Source organism: Phaethon lepturus, unplaced genomic scaffold, assembly GCF_000687285.1.
Source record: "Phaethon lepturus isolate BGI_N335 unplaced genomic scaffold, ASM68728v1 scaffold15754, whole genome shotgun sequence".
NCBI classification, from domain to species: Eukaryota; Metazoa; Chordata; class Aves; order Phaethontiformes; family Phaethontidae; genus Phaethon; species Phaethon lepturus.
The window spans coordinates 5,753-12,623 of record NW_010537107.1 but is presented as its reverse complement, the minus strand read 5'-3'; the positions used below and the strand labels follow the sequence as shown (position 1 = coordinate 12,623).

General features: G+C 41.5%; 1 long non-coding RNA gene across 1 annotated transcript in view; it reads right to left on the bottom strand.

Annotated features, from left to right (window-relative positions):
- LOC104620229 overlaps window positions 1–6,427 on the bottom strand; it is a 29,214-nt gene extending 22,787 nt beyond the window's left edge. Inside the window, exon 1 of the long non-coding RNA XR_738029.1 lies at window positions 6,314–6,427. This is a non-coding gene — a long non-coding RNA (uncharacterized LOC104620229). The remainder of the gene's footprint in view (window positions 1–6,313) is intronic.
- Between the last annotated feature and the right edge of the window lie 444 nt (window positions 6,428–6,871).

Sequence of the window (6,871 nt, the reverse complement as noted above, 5' to 3'; positions counted from 1 at the left end):
TAGAACACCATTGCACTATTAGAATAATGATCTAAATACATGCTTAAATTGTTAATGGTTTGCATTGATGAAAATAGGCTTATTTGTTCCAGACTTGCTTACCTACCTTCTTTACAGAAAAGTAACCAAAAAACCCCCACCAATCACTAGCTTCACAATGTCTTTTAGTAGAAGATTAAGTGAAGGATACAGGCAAAGTGGAGTGTCTATATAAATAATTCTATGTTATGAACCACTTAAAAATTCAAGGTACATATCACAGAATTTTGAAAAGTTGGGGTCGGTGGGTTTTTTCATGCAGTTCTTTCCATAGCAAGGTGTTTTAGAGACAATAATGAAATACTACAACATCCCTTGACCGGAAAATTATCGTCAATAGTACATCCTTCAAAAAGAAACAACGCTACCCAAAAGTATAAGGTGAGTTGATGGCAAGGGGGGAAAAACACAAACAAACAAAAAAGCACCGGCTCAAATTCCCCTGACTTATGTACTGACCCACCTTTAAAAAAATGCATTTAATAACTTTTTTTTTTTTTTAATTTTGGGAGAATAAAGCACTGGTTTTGAAAAATAACCAATAATCTTCAGTATACCTGGACAAACAGCAGCACATTTGTTGGACGTATTTTGTTTTCCAATTAATTTATTTGACTCATTACAGTAATTTACCTACTCATTGATTGTGCTTTTTATAGCACTTTTAATCTCAACTGACTTAATCTTTAATATTTTAATCTCTTCATCTATGCAGACATAAAATCTCAAGGTGACTATTTAAAATGACCACTACATGACCTGATACCACCATGGAAGATGTAAAATTCACATGACCTGTTCTCATGGGTTCTACCAGCCAGCCAGCCATTACTGAGATATTTCAAAGTCAAAAGGAAAAATGCTTCCCCATGCATCTTTTTCATTTGCCTGTGTTTTCAAAACTGCTCACAGCACACGCTTTGTGACCTGCCTATGTACAACACTAACGGCTCTTCTTGTGTAGTGCACAAAAGCGACCACCACCAGTAAGGAGAGTTTTCCTCCAGTAAATGATAGTAGAGGTCTGCACAGCTGAAGGCTCTTGGTACTAACAGTACTATCACCACTTCAAACAACTTAATCTAAAAACACCTTTTGCTTTTACAAACAGGTACAATGGTCCTTAAGTGCAAATGCTGTTTAAGTCACACTTGCTGTGGATTTGCTGTTGCATTAATGCACACAATGGAAGGAACTCAAGTAGCAAGCGTGTACGCGCGAAGGAAGAACCAGAAACAGCATGACAGAAACTAGAGACATGTTGCGAGATACATCACACATTCGCTGCAGAGTCTAACCCAGCTGCTGATGAAAAAGATTTCCTATCCTCACCTGACACCAAGGTGACGCCATGGATCCAACTTAGATTTCTAGAATTTTCAAATGTTCATCCTTACTTACCAATAGGCAATTTTAAGCAATAGGCCAGATTAGCGAGTTGCACAGAAAAGAATAAAATTATTCTAAACACTATGGGTACTAGAAGTTTTAAATCTAATACCTGTGTATTTTCTCTTTGAAAGCAGTTAACAATACTAACATCCCAGCACTCCAGGACAGGCGCGGCAGTGAAAAACAAGCAGCAGGACTGAGAAGGAGAGAAGCATACCCACACCACCCTTACCAGCCCGCCTCAGAAGATGATAGGTTATATTCCACCCACTGGAATCTCATCAGATAAACCAACCAGCCAAATACTGCAAAGGCTGAGAAGGTGTTTTCTTCCCCCTCCCCTCCAGAAGTGCTTCTAGCACTTTGCCGCTTTGCTTTTCTTCACTTGTGGCTTCACTGCCTGAGCCAGAGCCACCCCTACCAGGATGCAGGATCTAACAGGGCAGGAATGTTGATTGACAAGTCTCTAAATGGACTAGAGAAGCCAGGGAAGCTGATTTGCTGTCAGTTTTTCCTAAAAATACTTAACTCTAGCAGAGGAATATTCCAACAGACTGAGCATGCAGGCAGACACAGAATTTGTATCTATGGGTCTCAGAAAAAATAATATGAAAAAAGTGTAACTACTAAGACAACATTGATGGACCATTCAACCAATAAGCTGCAACACTTGAGGCCCATCGAATGTCTTTTTATGGAAAAGAAAGGTCTTTTTCACCATTAGCCTTACTGCTGTATGTTATTTCATATATAGCTGCTAAAAAAACTTTTAGCACTCACATGGGCTACAACCAAAAAAAGTATGTATTCTAAATAAATGCGCCCTTGATAAGAATACTTCTCATTTTCAAAGTTCTTGAAGAATGAAATTTTCATAAAGCTTTATTAAAACCTTTTAAGCTATAATTTCATACCAGTCCATATTAACCAGTTCAAAATACATTAAAAATGACATGTTTAGGACTGCTTAGCATTTACATGAGAAGAGCAGAAGAATTAGCTCAAACATTTCAGGCCTTCAATGCTAACCGTTATGTAAACACACAAAGAATTCTAATTTCCTCTGAATTGCAAGTGAGCAAAAACCCAGTTGCTGAATGATGAAAGAAATGGGCCTGTTTTTTTCCAATTTGAGCAAGACAAGATCAACACAAACACACAGCAATTACAACTTTTAGCATATCTGTCTGAATGACTGGGTAGGCACTATAAAGCATCACAACTGCAGCAATTCAGCAAGCTTTCTTGAAGGAAAGAGGGGAGAAATGCTCATCTGTTTCTAGAAATCAGCTATGTGATGTGTTCCTCCAATTAAGTGGGGTTCCCCCGAATGTTCCAGCATCACTTAATGATATTGCTCCACGTATTCTGATGTAACGTGACACAAGCAGCAGAAACAACTTTCTCCATTCCCACCACAACCAAATACTTCTGACACCCAAGAGCCTTTTCATACTTCCTTTTAACCTGTTACTAAATTTCAGCACAGCTCTAGTACGTACCCTGACAACTGTCCTCAGCATGGCAGGAAGATATCACACAACTATTCTGAAAGGCATGGCTTCCTTGTAACTTAAATATAGAAAGATTTTCTCCAGCTTCCTCTTTTCAAGAATTTCAGAAGAGATATACAGAAACCTTACAACTTACAAATTGACCAACAGCAAATAGAGACAATAAAAAGTAGGAGTCCCTAGATTTAAAATGGCCCTAAGTTTTGAAAGTGGACCCATCAGGGTGAGAGAGATGTCGCCATGCAACCCACTGATTTTGCCTGGTATCTGCTCATATTACGTAAGGAAAATAGTAGATGGTGTTTGATTAAAGCCGTATCTCTGGTCTATTATGAAGAATGGTTTAAGAAAACAGTCAGTCCTCTGTCAGGACTTCCTATGCAGTGGGAGCCAAGCTGGCTCCTTCAGAAGGCTGTGCCTGGGCCCCAGGCACTAGGGAAGCCCTCAAATTCAGCTATGTGCCCACCTGAGACAGCTTCTGCTGTCCTGGAGTCAGATTGTGGACAGTGCCATCAGAGCCACCTGAGCCATAAGTTCTTGGCAGATAAACAGATCATTACCACAGCCTTGAACAGGGCAGTTCTCAGGGGCTATCAGACCTTTGCTGAGCACAAAATCATTTTGTGTTTTTGTTTGTATGGACAAAGAATTAAAGAAAAAACTCTGCACCCTGAAGATCCAGCCTCCTTCAGTGTAGCCCGAAGAGCCTCCTGTGTCATGACAAACTAATTGTGTGTGTTAAGGGAAGGCTGTTACTTTGGCTTTTTCCACTGTACATCAAAAAAAACCCCTATGTTTGATTTTAAAGCACATACACTTACAAATACTGAGGGAATCAGCTACAAAGAGACCACACAAGCTGTTCCAGCCTTCCACAGAAGTCTGGAGGTTTTTTTAAGCGTAAATACACAGCCACCTCTTCAGTTTGCCCTTTCATCTATTCTGAAACATTTCTTAACAAACACTCTCCGGTTCCTAACTAGCTGATCATATACAAGTTCTGGGTTTGTATCTTTACAGGGCTAAAAAAGATGAAGGAAAAACACAACCTTGATCCTGTAACAGAAGTCAGCAAGGATATTGTGGGTGTCTCAAGTCACAGAGCGGGGAAGAAAGAAGCCTGTCCTTACCCTGTATTGAAACCTTATCTAGTTAAAGAGGCACTGGGATTACCATTTATAGTGTTTCTCAGGGGCTGGGGCGAGAGGCAAGGAGGGCAGCAGACAGCTCTTGGTCTGGCAGCATAAGCCACTAGCTGCCAGCAAGGTTATAAAACACGCAGATGTTGGGCACCAAGGAAGGGTGGTTTTCCTCCCCCCGTTCCAATGCACCTTCCATGCCACTGGTGTGTTAACCATTCCAAAAGCACACATCTCTTCAGGAGAACAGCAGTACTGTTTGCTCACAAGTTTGGAGGAAAGGGTAAAAGACTGGAGACAGGGGAAGAAAAGGCAAACAGACTTTTGTCTGACCCTGCAAGTTAATCCCTAAAATTGGTGAAGACACATTGATATAGCCATGCAAGGTGCTGCTTTGCTCCCCACACCAATGTGCACGTAACAGTGTGCAGTCCAGTTCTCTATGGGTGAACTGGAAATTACTCGTTGTGGCACCACATTAATTTTGCCACCTAATGGCCTGTCTCAAAGAACAAGGTAAATGTTTCCAAGCTGGAAATTTATGACCCCATGACAGAGAGGTGAGTCTCCTTCAAAAAGCTAGTCAGAGTCAGTTTCTGTCTCTTTCTCCAATACAGCAAAGGGACCCATAAGGATCATCAGGTTCAACTCCCTGCTCCTTGCAGGACTACCTAAAACTGAGCCACATCACTAAGAGTGTCATCCAGAAGCTCCTTGAACTGACAGGCTTGGTGCCATGACTACTTCCCTGGGAAGCTTGTTCCAGTGACCAACCACCCTCCCAGTGAAGAGCCTTTTCCTAATGGCCAATCCAACCTTCCCCTGACGCAGCTTCATTGCTTTTCCTCATGTCCTATCGCTGGTCACCAGAGAGAGGAGGGCAGCGCCTCCCCCTCCACTAGACCCTCTTGAGGAAGTTGTAGATAAAAGAAAAATAAAGTAAGTTTAAGAATCTAGCTGATCCAGTACCATCCTCATGCTTATTTTTTATCAGTTCCTTTGTTTTATGGTGCTTGTGTCTGTAACACAAAGAAATCTATGAACAGGGAAATGCTGCGCTCCCTCAAGAAGCAATATGCACATGTGCCCCAGCAAAAGCAGGCAGGGAGTTTTTTACCTTAGTTAATACAAATGTACAACTGAAACAGCAGGACTCTGGCCTCTAAACATGCTGTGGCCTGAACTGACAGAGAAAACTGCTCAGACAACAGGGAAAAATGGTTTGGGAACATTGTTTCACGGAATAATGTCTTTCTGTTCTTCCAGTGTAATTCATAAAATTCCAACCAGTTCTGAAGAGTTGAAATTTAGAGCTCATCTCATGGATTCAGCTGGGTAATCAATCTTCAAAATACACGTTTGCAGATGCGTTGGTTTAGAGATAAAAACAAGGAAACATCAACATGAGAAACCGTTCTTTTGCTCACCTTCTCTACACAAAGGACTATTGCCATAAATTTTCTGTAAGGATTCTTGCACATGGAGAAGAGCGCATGCGAAAGAAGGATACATGCTGCCTGCAAGGCTGGAGAGCAAAGACCAGCGAGAAGGGCAAAGCAGGGAGAGATGGCACCTGCTCATTTCACCCTTGCCTTTGTAGTTTCACTTGGTTATAAACACATTTGCAAGCACAGTCGCAGTAGGGAAATCTGTAAATGAGACTTAGATTCCACTGCCTTTCAGTGAATTATAAGGGCCCTCCACCTTCACAAATAAAAGCCTCTGAAAATTTTACTTTGCAAACGGAAATTTTTACATCTCCACGCAAACCGATTAGCCCGAGCACTTGGAGGTATGCCAGCCGTCCAAGTTCGAGACTCGAGGTAGTATGGGTCTCAGGTCAGATACTGGATTATAATCAAAACTGGCCCGTTGAAATTTTGGATTACTGTGCTCAGAGCATAAGTATGATGGCTGCCTGCTGTGACACCTTCAGGGCAGAGCTGGCAGGACTAGCATTGCTCTGCTTTTAGCAGAGACAGATTTGGTTAGTCTCCAGGCTGAAGATTTCTTAGAAAGATGAAAGTTTGGCTTTTGAGGTTTATACAACAGCTCTTGCAGCAGATATTCTTCTCTTCAATAAGATTACAATGTCTCATTCCTACCACCCTCCTCGCCTCTAAGAGGCAACGATATTCATTAAGCAACAGGGAACCATAACGCACAACACACCCTGCCACACAATACACAATGCTCGCCTAGCGGCGATGAGCTCCACCTTCAGCTTACCTGTTTTATGCACTGCAGCCGGTCATTGGTCTGCTGTATGTGCCTGTCCATAGAATTCATTTTGATTGTCTCCACTTGGCTTCTACCTGAAAGCCATTAAAATCCCTCGATCTGCAAGACAAAAAGGACAGTAAAGATCACTGAGCACACAGCCCATGCACTTCTACCACCTAATCAAGCAGAGCTGCTTGCAAGAAACCCCTGAGCACACTGCGAGATAAAATAATTATAATCCAAATAACAATGGTGGCCTGGCTTTTGCAAGGACAAGGCCATGGGATTCTTCCTAATCTTACCTCTAAGAGAAAATACCTCCCATAAATATTAAAGTGATCAGATATGGCAGAATGTTATATGGCCAAAAATAACACAGAATGTGTGTTATGAAGACTCTGGATTTCTGTATTGAAAATAAAAGCAATAGGTATACTTTGGACTCTCCTCCAATCTTAAAACTAGCAGACCTATTTAATGAGCCCTTGAAATGGCCAATATGACAGCTAGTGAAGGACTGGGATTCACAACTCAACCAAGACTTTCAGAATGATTCATGATTCC